We start from the raw sequence: 14,317 nt of genomic DNA, 5'->3' as shown, positions 1-14,317 counted from the left end.
TACTAAATGGTATACAAACACATCAGTAATTTGAGAAGTAAATCTACTGTAGAATTTTTGGTATTGTGGTGACAGTTTTGCCATATCTTAAGATTCTTGGCACATATGTTATTTTCTTGGTTATCTTAAAAGTAAAATATCACTCTAATATTCACAGAAAAATAAAAAGAAACATCACATCACTTTCTTAGAAAGTTATATTTCAACTAAAGTTTGGAAATAAAGAAAAACAGAATTCAGGAGCTTGATAGATTTATTTTTGTACTTTTAATAAAAAATGTACTTTTCAAATCATAGTTTTGTACAAGTGCTATCTATTACTGTTTTACAGAAAAATATGACTAGTGTTTTGTGTGTTTGCTGAATAAGTTATACTCACTTTCATTAATAGTATGGGTTAAAATGATTAATATATCTATTATTATTTTACTACTAGGTGCTTTTATTTTATAAAGATTATTTTACACTATAAGTTTAGTGTATGGATTTAGAATTAAACTAAATCTTCTATGGTGGACAAACATGTCATAAAATATTATTAGGGATTATTTTCATAAACTTCAATAACAGTGATGGCACCCAATTTACTAAAAAATGCACTTTAATTAGCTACAACCACTGCTTGGTTAATTGTTAGTTATGATCTATGATATCTGTAGTTTTCTTTTAACACAAGTTATCTTTAACAGTTAAACAGCTGAAGTGACATGTTCTAAAACTAACATTTTATGTCATAAACAGGAAATAAGTGATACATGTGAAATATAAGCTACACATTTGGGTATATAATAATTGTTTCAAGCTGAGTGGAAGATTTTTGCCAGTAAAAACATTATTGTTATTTAATAGGTTATATCAGTTTTACTTTTAAACATCTTGAGACTGTAAGCATACACATACACTTTGAAAGCAGAATATAAAGTACAGTTGAACATGTACTATATGAGTGTGATGCAATTACCCAGTTAAATTATTTGAGGATTTCAAGTGACAACAATGTTAGAGGATATCTATATAAAAGACAGCTAATTATTAGACTGAAGTCACAACTAGCTTATCTGTAAAGTATTAAACCTGTAAAGGCAACAGTGTAAAACATTGCAAAATAAATTTAAGACATATATAAACATCTGTTATAAACAGCCTTTCTGTTAGAGATATTTCTTAACTTTTTTTTAGAGAAACTGAAAAATCAGCACCATTCTTTTGGAAACTAATTTTAGGACAAATTGATCTTAAGACTACGATCATTGCACTTTTTGCTTTCAGAAGAAAGTATTAATTCTTTAAACCTGAGCAAAAATTGCTAGTGTCTGGTCAGAAATGTATCCATTGGACACCAAGAGCAGCCAATAAAAAACAAACTGCAAGTTCCATGAAGCACTGTTCTTTGTTTTCAAACAAATTTCAGAACAACAAATTGTGTTTGAGACTGACATTTTTAGTGTTTTCATGTGAAGTTTAACAAAAGTAGTAAAACAAAACTAGTGACTTGAAAGAAGCCACAAAAACGTTGCCCTGCTGAGTAAGCAATGAGTCTGTTCAATCAGTTAGATGAAAATGGAGTGGTAGCAATGGTAATTCTAATATTGAATATGACTTTGAAAGAGTTACTAATAATGAAAGCGATTGAGAACAGTCATTGAGACCCAGTTTCTGTGCTTCTCCATCAACTGATCAGAAGGGGGTATCTCATCATAATCAGGATCTAATGGTACAAAGAAGCAATTAAAGTGAACTCCAGCTACACCTGATTCACCTCCTAGATCAATATCCACTACCAGATTCAGAGTTAATGATTGGATTGAGGTAGATCTGCAAGATAGGTCAGCCAAAAGTAATGAATTTTGAGCTTTTCCCAAATCATTTGCATGTTTATGATCCTATTTTGACATCTTAAAAGTTAGCAACAGATTTAAATTTAAAAAGCTTTCTTTCAATTAAAAAAATATTTCATTAAGTATTTTAGTATTCAAAATATTCATCAAATAGACCACTTAATCACTGGAATAAAAAATCCAAGGCAGAGAGCAATAAAATATTATAGGGATTGAAATAGGTTTATAAATTGGACCAATGTTTCAGTAATTTATATCTGAAGTATAAATGATACAACATGAATGATAAAATAACAAACAAACTTCACTGATACTTCATCTGTATATTACAGTATTCTGGGGGGGGGGTAATGGTACATACTGAGGTAAATAGTATGCATAACAGCCATACAGAACTGAAATATAATGGTTATGATATGAATCAAATAAATGATGCTCTTTTTGTGAAGCTTTTAGCTGATATTTTTATTTCTTGGAATTTTAAGGAGATGAAAATTAGGTTTATTTTTGTGATGGAAATAATACTCTCCCCACTCTGCATAAATCCTGGTTTACGAAGAAACAAAAATCTAAGTATTGTATGATTCAAAACTTATGAGTTGCACAAATTTCAAAAAGTTCAAGTGAACACCAAAAATAAAAGAAATAAATGTAAAGAAAAAAAACTAAGATTATATATTTTTTAAAAACTTAAATACAAAATCTACTCAAACAGTTATAATACTGCTTACAATTATACAAGTATTTTATTCTGTATTGAAATATAATTATACCAGCATTTGTGTTTGATATTAAGATATAAAAACACAGAGTTATCACTTACAGTTATACAAGTATTTATGTTTGATATTAAGATATAAAAACACAGAGTTGTCACTTACAGTTATACAAGTATTTATGTTTGATATTAAAATATCACAAAGTCACAGAGTGAAACATCAATTGCATGGCAGCTCCTAAAATATAATTTTAATGTGGAAACAGTACTTTCAGCCAAGGCATCATTTTGAACCATGCAGGTTTTCTACTTTTCTAGTTAAGGGATATAATGTGTCATATATAATTTATTCTTACTGCAGCACACACGCACTTTGATAGAACTATTACCTATGGGCTGTATGGAATTTAAACATACAAGCAGCAAAAACACAAAAAACAAAATGGTTATAAACTTATTGTATAATACCATTGCTTTAAAGTATTTTTCAGTCTTTGCAAAATATACAGGAATGTTGTTCATTGAAGAATAAACCCAAGGCTCAGCTTAGAAGGTTATGACTTCAGATAAAGAGAGAGAAGCACTTTTAAGGCTTGCTTTTTAAGAGATGCCTTCTTTCACATTGACAGAAATTTGATGAACTTGTATGCTCATTGTTAAGAATCTTGTGTGCAGTAGTTAGAAAAACACAATGTATTTTGAACATTTCAATATATGTCTTTCATCTGGAGCTTTATAAATAAAACTGAAATTCAGGTTCTGTGTGTTAGTATCAGTGATATCTATGCATATATTAAAAATTCCATGAATTCAAAAGTAAGATTTTATTGTTTTAAAACATTAACAAAAAGAATTTAAAATCTATTGTGCAATATACAGCACTTTTAAGAAAAATGTCTAAGGTGTTTAAATTGATTTCCATTTCTCATAAAATGACATGTTTTTAACATCTGTGAAGCTCTCAAAATAAAGAGATTCATTTATGCTTAAGATAAAGTGCATGTGCACTGCCAAAAAGTGATCAGTTCAGAAATATTTTTAACGATCATATCACTTAAGTTATGATATCATGATTAATGTAACATAATTTGTCAAAATAAACATGCCTTTAAATCTTTGTTTTTCACTGGAAAGCCAGGCCACTGAGAAAACGTTCTCTCTCACCACCAGTTTCTTTAACATATATAGCAAATAATATTTACTCAAGTCTCCATCTGAATATTTTTAACTGTATTTTGTTTCTGTTTCTCAAATGTTTTCCTGGATATTTCAGTACTTTGTACATTCCAATTATATTATTAAAAAAAACAATGTATCCATTGTTCCCACAGAAGTTATAATTCTTCTACACTGAAAATATATTTCTGATTCTTACATCTGTAATTGCTTTTCTCATTTAAATATTCCCCCTATATGCTCAATTTTCACTCACAATTAGCCTTGATAGTCCCATCTACTCTCATGTTTACAAATGATACAGCTGTACTGTAGCATGCAAGTTGACAGAACTCGTGTTTTGGCCCGGCATGGCCAAGCGTGTTAAGGCGTGCGACTCGTAATCTGAGGGTCGTTGGTTTGTATCCCCATCGCGCCAAACATGCTCACCCTTTCAGCCGTGGGAGCGTTATAATGTGATGGTCAATCCCACTATTTGTTGGTAAAAGAGTAGCCCAAGAGTTGGTGGTGGGTGATGATGACTAGCTGCCTTCCCTCTTGTCTTACACTGCTAAATTACGGATGACTAGCACAGATAACCCTCGTAATCTGAGGGTCGTTGGTTTGTATCCCCATCGCGCCAAACATGCTCACCCTTTCAGCCGTGGGAGCGTTATAATGTGATGGTCAATCCCACTATTTGTTGGTAAAAGAGTAGCCCAAGAGTTGGTGGTGGGTGATGATGACTAGCTGCCTTCCCTCTTGTCTTACACTGCTAAATTATGGATGACTAGCACAGATAACCCTCGAGTAGCTTTGTGCAAAACTCAAAAACACACAAACAAAGCATGCAAGTATGTGACAATTCTACCTTAACAGGAATGCAACATTCCCACCCTCCTGTTGTTGTTGGCTCCCTCTATACTGTAAAACCTAATATTTTCTTTGAGATTAGGTAAAAAAATAAAATAAAAAGAAGCACCAAAAGTGGGGAGTAAGGTTAGGAAGTGTGAGGAGAGGTAAGTATTCATCATAGATACACTTTCTGTGTATGTAAATTATAGCTTCTGATACAATACCTTAATTCCTCTCACACTTTAGCTAGGATTGCATATTGAAATGGTTGATGGACCAGTGCAAGCCTAGATGAGTACCTTTTGAAAAGTATCTGAAGAGAGATCATGTGACATCTATCTGTAGAGAAGCACACCCACTGGAGACTGCATCCCATCTGTAGCAAGTGTACTTTTCAACCACTGTGAAGATACTGGATGTGTCAAATGATGTAGAATGGCTTGGACGCTTCAGACCATAACTGGTAGGTCAACTCCAGTCCAAAGCAAGGCATCATCAGGCATTTGTCTTCCAATCTATGGTAGAAGGAAGGCTCCTAAGATTAGGAAGCAAAAGGAAACACAACTTCCATTTGAACCATCAAAGCAGGGCATGTATATGCATAACCAGTACACAAACGCCAGGCCATCTGGGAACCTAACATATGGACAATGGTAGGAAGGGGAAGTTAAATTTTTCAATTGAATCATAAACCTGGCAGCATTAGGAATTTATTATCCAGTCCATGGTAGGATAAGGGCTCCCTACCATCCACATGTGTGAGGACTAGAAGCTCTTGGTAAGTGGCAAGGACTCCCATACACCAAAGTAGTCTGGTCCCAATTTATTCAACCATATTCAGAGCTATCTCAATGTTGCTCTACTCATGAGTTGATTGCCAGGAATCCAATAGTTGTCTTGTGGAACACTCCACCTCAAAAGTTGGAATTACATATCTTAAAGACCATGAAGTGAGATTTATGGATTAATATACCTAGATTGGAAACACTTTCCACAGAGCAAAATCTAACATGGGAAACATACCCCAGTAATGTTTGTTTGTTTTTTTTAATTTCACACAAAGCTGCTCGAAGGCTATCTGCACTAGCCATCCCTAAGTTAGCAGTGTAAGACTAGAGGGAAGGCAGCTAGTCATCACCACCCACCACCAACTCTTGGGCTACTCTTTTACCAACAAATAGTGGGATTTACCATCATATTATAATGCCCCCATGACTGAAAGAGCAAGCATGTTTGGTGCGACTGGGATTCAAACCCATGACCCTCAGATTATGCATCAAACACCTTAACCACCTGACCATGCTGACCCACCACAGTAATGAAAATAATGAAATAGAAAATTACTCACTCAAAATTAAACTGAAGAGTGTAGGATGACAACAGTATCCTGATGAAGAGAAGACAGCTACCTGATAAAGTTAATAAGAAACGATGGTGTGTGATGTGGTCCACATGCTAGCCTGAATGATTTCATCCCATGGATGATGGAAGCAGGCAGCCAGGAAGAGAGTGAAGAGTCCAGTCTGAATAGAGAACAACAGCAACATACATCAGGAACAGGGAAACAAGCTAGAATAAGCCAACTGAGTAAAATGGTGAATTAAACCCATTAGAGTGACAGGGCATTTGTCTCAGGTAGGTGAAATGTTCTAATGGAGAAAGTTTGGAATAGGAACCATGGGTAACCAGATAACATAAATAATATAAAGAAAATTATCCAGATCAGAGTGCAAATAACAAATGGGAAATAGGTGTGAATGTAGGAGCCAAAAGGAATGAAACAACTGAAAGAAAACAGAAGAGAGAGAAAAAAACTTTATGGGAATGAGAAAAAGGAAGGTATTTAATAAGGCTGCCCAGTAACCACCCAAATGGTGTGGACTTGGAAAACAAAACAGAGGTAGTTTGGAATTGAGATGAGTGGTAAATGCATCCAGAAGTGAAATAACGTACAAGGTGCATAACCACTTAAACACCTGAGGACCACTCCCTGGACAAAATCCAGTTGGGACAAGACAGTGGATCAGCAAAAAGATTTAGGACACCCAGAACAGGACATGCTAGTAGGTGTGTGATATAAATGGTTCAAAAATAGGAGCTCTCATGTTAAGGAAACATACTGATAACCAACAAATTCCATCATGCCAGACATGGCATAACTATTGGTCGAGCTTTAAAATTCTAAAGTTGTCTCCAAATCAAGATAATTTATCTTATTGTTTAACCAAGTTACTGCATAGAATTTAATGAACTCACTTTTAATTGTTTATAGCCTTAAAGACACCAACTAATAATAAAATCTGTATCAGTCCTTAATCACTGAAACCATTTAGTGTATGGCTGACCTCAAACTCCCTGTTAAGCCTGATAAAAAGTTCAGTTCCTCTTGGGGCTTGGCTGATTATGTCACAAGTAGAAATGTTATACAGATAAATAAAGATACAAAAGACACAGCTTCGTTGTACTTCACACTAGAAGATGCTGCCTTGATGAACATTAAAGTGGGATAAGAAGACTTTTGAGTGTTTTGCTACAAGAATATGCAGTTTGTCAGTAATTTCACGCCCGAAACAAACAAAATATACACAAATTAAGAAATATGTTACTTGTTAAAAATATTTGAAGAGACATGGCTTTCTTTTCTTCTCTGATGAACTACCACTGAGTGAAATGAATTTTAAAAATGAAATTATAGGTTTATTGAACTAAAAATACTCAAAATTATATCTTCCTCCATGTTTTATAAAGAAAGTAAAACTAAATATGTAAAAACAAGATAGTAAGTAAAAATATAATCTTAAAAGCTACTATTCAATTACATAAGTAAACAATGACATACAGAAAAGTTCCAGTAATACTTCTGACTAGAGCTGGTCAATTTAATTGATTAGTGTCATACAACTAATTGATTAATCAAAATTCCAATTGCATCAAATGTCATGAAAATAAGCACCTAATCGAGAATAGTGTTCCAAATTATTACCGTTTTTTATTTTTCCAGCAATCGATTAATGAAAATTATGATTAAATCAAATGCCAAAGAAATAATAAGCTAATCAAATTTATAATTTCCCTTTACTGAAAATATATTTCCGATAGGTACTTACTCCTTCAAAAAAATAAGTTACTCTCTTTCAGTGCTGTCCTTTATATGAACATTTTCTTTAAGCATGCCATAAACCTTCTGTTTCTCCCTGTTGGAACCGAAAGATTCCAATGTCTCACATACAACTCCTCCAGTACCACCTCTTAACCAATAGGAGGATGACGTACGTGACACATGTCATGCATTCTACACTCCTCTACTGAACCTTCACTTCGAAGCTTGGCAAAAGGTGTGAGCACCTAAAAAGTAAGGAGAAAGGATGGGAAGTGTAAGAGAAGTAAGCACTTGTTGGAAATACATTTTCAGTATAAGAAAATATAACTTCCAATACAATACTTACCTTCTATCACACACTGAGACGAAAAACGAACCAGTGCAATGGAACGAAAAAATACCTCAAAAGCATCCAAACGATATCACTGACAATGAGATAAATATATCTGAGGATCAGAAGAGAAGAACTGCAGTACTTCTGAGCCAGTGTAGAGCTCTTAAACCACAGAGGCAGAAATTGTGAGGAGCAGAGTAGCTAGGATGCATATGACCATATTTGGTAAGTCAAATATATCCAAAACCTCCTCATTGGATACCAAAATACATGAAAAGTAGAATAAAAATCCTATTATATTCACCTGAAACCCAAAAATTAAGGATCAATACCAGCATTCATTGCTAGGTACAACACAGAGATCATCACCACTTCATCACTCCAGAAATGGTCAACTGGCATTGAAAGGATAGAATCTACTTGTAGGAGAATGTATGTTGATTAGTTCACTCAAATCCAAAACCTCAACGTTTGAGATTCAACATCCATGCAAAGGTAGGCTCTCAGTCAAAGAGGTGAACTGCATTTGCGATGGATCAGCTTCAGAGTTTACTGGATATGTAACAGGAGGTCTCGCCATCCTGTAAGATAACAAATCAAATCTACTGTATGAGAAAGTAATAGCAGGAGGCCGCATCAAGCAGCCTCGGGATGAATCAACTCTACAATATTTTAAATGCTCTAATAAAGATCAATCATTCTGGACACTAACAGATAAACTCCAATGATTGTAAAGATTAACAGTAGAAGATCACGTCAAATTGGCGATTGACAGATTAATTCCATCGTAGTGTAAATAGTATAAGAAAGCCACGTCATCCAGAAAAATGACGGATCTACTCCAGTGGTCGGATAAATGGCATCAGAAGGTTATGCTATCCTGTAAGGAACAGATTCACTTCATGTATTGGGATCAGGAAGCCTGATCCACCTGCGATGTAGAGGCCACATCACATCTACACCAACAAAACACCACCGTCCTTCTCTCAACTGAATGGTTTAAATCTGTTTTCTTTTTGTGGAACTCACTGAAGAGAATGCTTTAATGGTCCACCATCCCGGCGGCTTGTATTAGAAAGTGGCAAAGACTTACAAAGTCCACTCGAGAAAGGGGTGTTACAATACATAGGAAAGTTTAGAGGAATATCATTACTAGAGACAGAACAATGGATGACTTTGAAACTCTTTTTTTAAAAAGCAGACCATACCAAGTTATTCACTCAAAGCATGACAGAGGTTCTCAATTCCCTTCTGCTTCACGCATACCACCTATGGGTGGTATGGTCCAGAACAGATATATTTACAAAGCAATTATTGCGAGACAGATTATTTTTCAGTGATCTTGTGAAACATCCCATCTCGATGGTAAGTATGTGGAGCCATGGATTAGGGTGCACAAATCAACATGGCTTACAATGCAGATCTAGAGTTAAGAATATCTGATCAGGCACCCCTCACCACTGAATGGGATCCATGTGATTAACAATGAGATAAGGGCTCCTGAAAGAAAAAAATAGACAATGAAGATGAAAATCATGTAAAACGGTAAGGCATAGGATCAAATAGAACAAGTCTAAGAGGAAGAACTGTATTGAGAAAGAAGTCACTTGAACCAAAAGGTGGATCCATTGGTAAAGGGAGGGGCCAAAAATCAAAAGGGGATTATTATTTCCAGAGTATGAAGAGAAAAGGAGACATGTATCCTAGAAGATATCTAAAAAAGCTCTAGAAGAATGAAGAGCTTTAACTAGATATAAGGGAAATAGAAACACTACAACACCATAAAAATGAATATATGGGATAAAGACCACTTGATTTCCAAAACGTTAGGAGAATAACGACCCATGATCATAGGGCCAAAGAAGAATTACTGCCACACAAGCAAAGGTATGCTGGTCAGTGGAAGCCCGCTGGCAGCATACCAACAGTGAAAGACTTGACATTGGTGTCATTTACGCCACTCATTTTATTGGTGTATGGAGTTGGCTAACAAGTAGGAGACTCGACCTGTAAAACCAAAGTGAGTCACCAAGGCCCTGAAAAAAGTTAGGTGTGAAGATACAGAATGGGAAGAATGGGATGTAGGAACACGAGATCAAGATTGATGAAGAAAGTAGGGAGAAGCAGATGGGGGACAGGGGAAAGGAGAACAGTAAATGTAACCTTGGAATTCAAGACTCATTAAGACCATATGGACCAGACAAGGAGTGGAGTGGACAAGAGATCACCCAATGAAGGAATCAGATGCATGGGACACAGAAATATTTGTGTGACCAATCCATGCTGAAGGGAGCAAACTGCCAGAGTCATTGGATAAGGTACAGGTGATCAAAATAGAGGGAACATGGAGGATAGGTCACTCATGTGTGTGGGCCCCAAAGATAACAAAGAATCGTGAGAACGAAGGGACTTAAAGTTCACTCTGTGGGTTATATCTGGGCAACGCAATCAGCAATCACCTTGTATGGGCGAAAGCACTGTTGGGAAGAATCTGGAATGCAGCTCGCAAAATGCTTCCTTTCTTGAGTTGATTTTAGTTTTTTCCTTCTAGAAAAGCCCCCAGTAGCTCAGCGGTATGTCTGTGAACTTACAATGCTAAAAACCGGGTTTCGATACTCGTGGTGGGCAGAGCACAGATAGCCCATTGTGTGGATTTGTGCTTAATTAAAAAAAAACAACAAAACAACCTTCTAGAAAAGGCTTTATTTCTAACTCAAACATTTGCATAATATATTCTTTAAACCATAAAATGCTTCTTACATAAATAATTTTCTAAGTAAAAAATTTCAAATTCTGACTTGTATATAAAAACAAAACATATCTTGAATGTTGTATTGGCTTATTTTATGGCATAAAGAAAGCAATTACCAGTTCATATTATTTCAAAATACACGCAAAATTGGAGCTTATTGACAATGTTTGTGTTTTTCTTATAGCAAACCACATTAGGTTATCTGCTGAGTCGACCAAGGGGAATTGAACCTTTGATTTTAGCATTGTATATTCTAAGACTTCTTGACACTAAAAAAGAGAAAGAGAACAAAACATGTTTTCAGAATTAGCATTAAAATCATTTCAAGGTAATTATGGAGAATACCTTAATATTCATCGCTTGAAAAGTGATCTTTAGGTTCTATACGCTGACGCTGATTTGAAAGGAAAAATAGTGAACGAATTACTTTATTGTTTGCAAAATGCTAAGTTAGATGCAGTCCTGGAACAACTTATAAAATAGTGTAAGTTAACCTAGTTCTTCCAGCCACCAGTGCCTCAGTTGAGTGTTCTTCTCTCATTTAAAAATAATGGAAAGCTACACCAGAAATGCACAGCGACAGGAAAGACTTGCAAGTTTAGTGTTAATCGTGAGTGAGAAAAAGTTTCTTAAGGAAATAAAGACTGATAGTTTCTATGGAAATGTAATAAATTTATTCAATCAAAAGGAAAAGAGGATGAAATTAGCATAAATAAAGTAAGTAGCCACATGTGTCTTGTTTTTATCTTTAATTAAAAGTGAATTGAATTTTCTTATAGCAAAGCCACATTGGGCTATTTGATGACCCCACGTAGAGGAATCGAACCCCTCATTTTAGCGTTGTAAACCTGTAGACTTACCGCTGTTCTAGCGTGGAGCTTAATTAATTTTATCTTTATTGGCCGTCCTGTACATATGTTTTTGTAATTTTGTAATCTGTATTTTATGCTGATGGGGAAGCAAAAGTATGGGGAGGATTGGTTATTCACAATAATGCTTCAGACTAGTAGGTTGCATCCATGAAAAGATGTAGATTCGGATGCAGAGAAGGAAGCTACACTCCCTCCAACATTTGGACATTGTTCAGCCACCAATATAGACAATTGTATGAGGACAGAAAAAGGATTCCAACCAAGGCTCAACCCCTCGTGAAACGTCCTCTGGAGGGACTACAAATTGACATGACTGAGAAAAGCTAGTTAAGACATAGAAGACCAAAAACCACAAAATCATGATCTCATGAGCAGTAACTGACTTGACCAAGAGTGGGTGGTGAACTAAAATTACATGAAACTAAGTCATGAAGAAGAAGGCATAGGTTGACTGATATTCGGGTCGAAAAGATCTTCAATTGGATAAGATAGTGAGTGGGAGAAAGGAAGGACATCTACGTATCGACCAATTAGCCCATCTGAGCCACCAGACAGAAGGTAACTATAAAAAAAAGTGGTTGATTGCAGTTTGAAAGAAGCCAGAAAATGATAGTTGGCCATATAATAAAAAAATCACAGTCCCTGAGCATGAAAGTGACGTGTAAAAGTCAGAATAATTCGTCCAAACATTCAAGGTATCGAAGCAAGTCTGAAGAGGAAGCTGAAAATGGATTAACCAACCCAAGGTGATATCCTCATATGAAGTAAGTGTTGGAGATATTAATGGACGATAACCACAACTCAAGAGAAAAAAAAAAAACTATTAAAGGGAAAGAAGGAACCCAAGGTGAGCATGGACCTTGATATAAAGAGGTTGAAGTAAAAATATGATTTACCAGCCACCAAACCCCAGTTGTCATGCATACAATGAAAAGACGTGAACAAAATCTCCAGGAAGGACAGGTTCCAATGCCCAATGCCAAAGCAATTACCAAGCTGCTTGAGACAAACTTAGGCCAGACACGGAAGCTCAAGGAGGAAAGGGCACAAGAAAAGAAGAAATCAGAGGTGAGATGTATTTTGAGAGGTAAGATGGAGGAAATTGATAGTTTAACAGAGACAAACGGCTACAATATTAATAAGGATGGAAAGTAGGTGAGCCAATGACACCCGAGACCTGATAAATTCAGGGACTCTATCAAAGACAAGACATAGAAAGGGGACTCTACTGAAAACCTCAAGATAAATCAAGAGTAAACTGACCTAATGTTACGACAATCAAGAAATAATGCATGGAAACTAAAAACACATAATTCGGGATTCCCTCTCCCCAGATGGATAACGAAAAACTTAACGACTAGTAATATAAAGTGATAAACAGCTCAATGGGAGGAAAGGGCCAAATAAGTCAAAATCCTCGATGTGTGTGGCAAGCTCATCTCCACGTGAAACAGCGAGGCTCAATAATGAGCACGAACTTGAATATCAGGTGAAAGAGAAAGGATGAAAAGTAATAAGGAATAATGTGGTTAATTATAATTAAATGGTATAGATAAAACATTCAAACTTAAGATATAATTCTGTAAAGACTGAATTAGGCAATGACTGGAAAATATTGGAAACGGAAAAAGATGGACAAATTCCTCAACAACCAGCAGACTCAGAAGAGTTAGTGGAAGCTGTGAATAAAGGATGGATTATGTAACGTTCAATTACTCAACGTACAAATCCATCATCAAGTTGCCCGCACCTGAGGTCTGTAACCCCAAAGTGGTAACATGAACTTTGAAATTCATAGCACAGACACTTAACAAAACAAGAATGCAGAAGAGATACTTGAATGAACTGATAAAAATAAATATAATAATAAAGTTGAAGAAATCAAATTAAGTTGAAAAATAAACTCTTCAGGAGTGAAATAAAGTCGAATATGTAGCTATAAAGAACAAAAGAGCGCATCCAAACTTAAGCACTGGCAAACAAGAAATGAAAGTTCAGTAGCAGAGTGTAGAGAAAGCTACATGCGTTAGGTAAGCATATCATGCTCGTATTGGTTAATATGTGATGCAGAATGGTTTGAATGAAAGATGTTATGAATGTTTTCAATTCCAAAAGGAGGGCAGTAGAAGACTTGTAGCGTCCATAAAGAACGAGAATAGTTAATCTTGTGAGAGAAGGTGAGTATCATATCGAAACCTAAGGTTCAGATTATTACATTTTCAACTTTTCAAACTATCCAGGTAATTGCAATACTGCTACTATGTTTGATTGTTGCATTTGTTTTTATTTTAAGTTTATTCTGCTTTTATGGTTTGAAGATCTTGGGTCCAATTCTCATTAACATCAAACTTGCTTACACTGTTATAACAAATCTATTAAGAAATATCTATCACTGTTACTAATTTTGAACTTCTTGCTCGAGGGAAGATAACTGTCTAGCTGTTAACACATTTATTTCTTTGTTATGGCGATCTACTGACTAAAGAAAAGGCAAACGGATAGCAGTACCCACCACCAGTGTTTTGTTAAATTTTTGAATTTCTGACAAGAGGAAATCAGCTGTATGGCAGCACCTTCTGTCAACGTTTTATTTTGTTTTTTTGTACATATCATGATTTTATAGAGCACTGTACTAATAGTTTAATCCATGCAATTGATTCACGAGGATATCAGTTAATCAATTAGTAAATAGC

The sequence above is a fragment of the Tachypleus tridentatus genome, chromosome 8 (genome assembly GCF_004210375.1).
Source record: "Tachypleus tridentatus isolate NWPU-2018 chromosome 8, ASM421037v1, whole genome shotgun sequence".
In the NCBI taxonomy this organism is placed as follows: domain Eukaryota; kingdom Metazoa; phylum Arthropoda; class Merostomata; order Xiphosura; family Limulidae; genus Tachypleus; species Tachypleus tridentatus.
The sequence above is the reverse complement of the archived record's forward strand: the minus strand, read 5'-3'. Positions refer to the sequence as shown.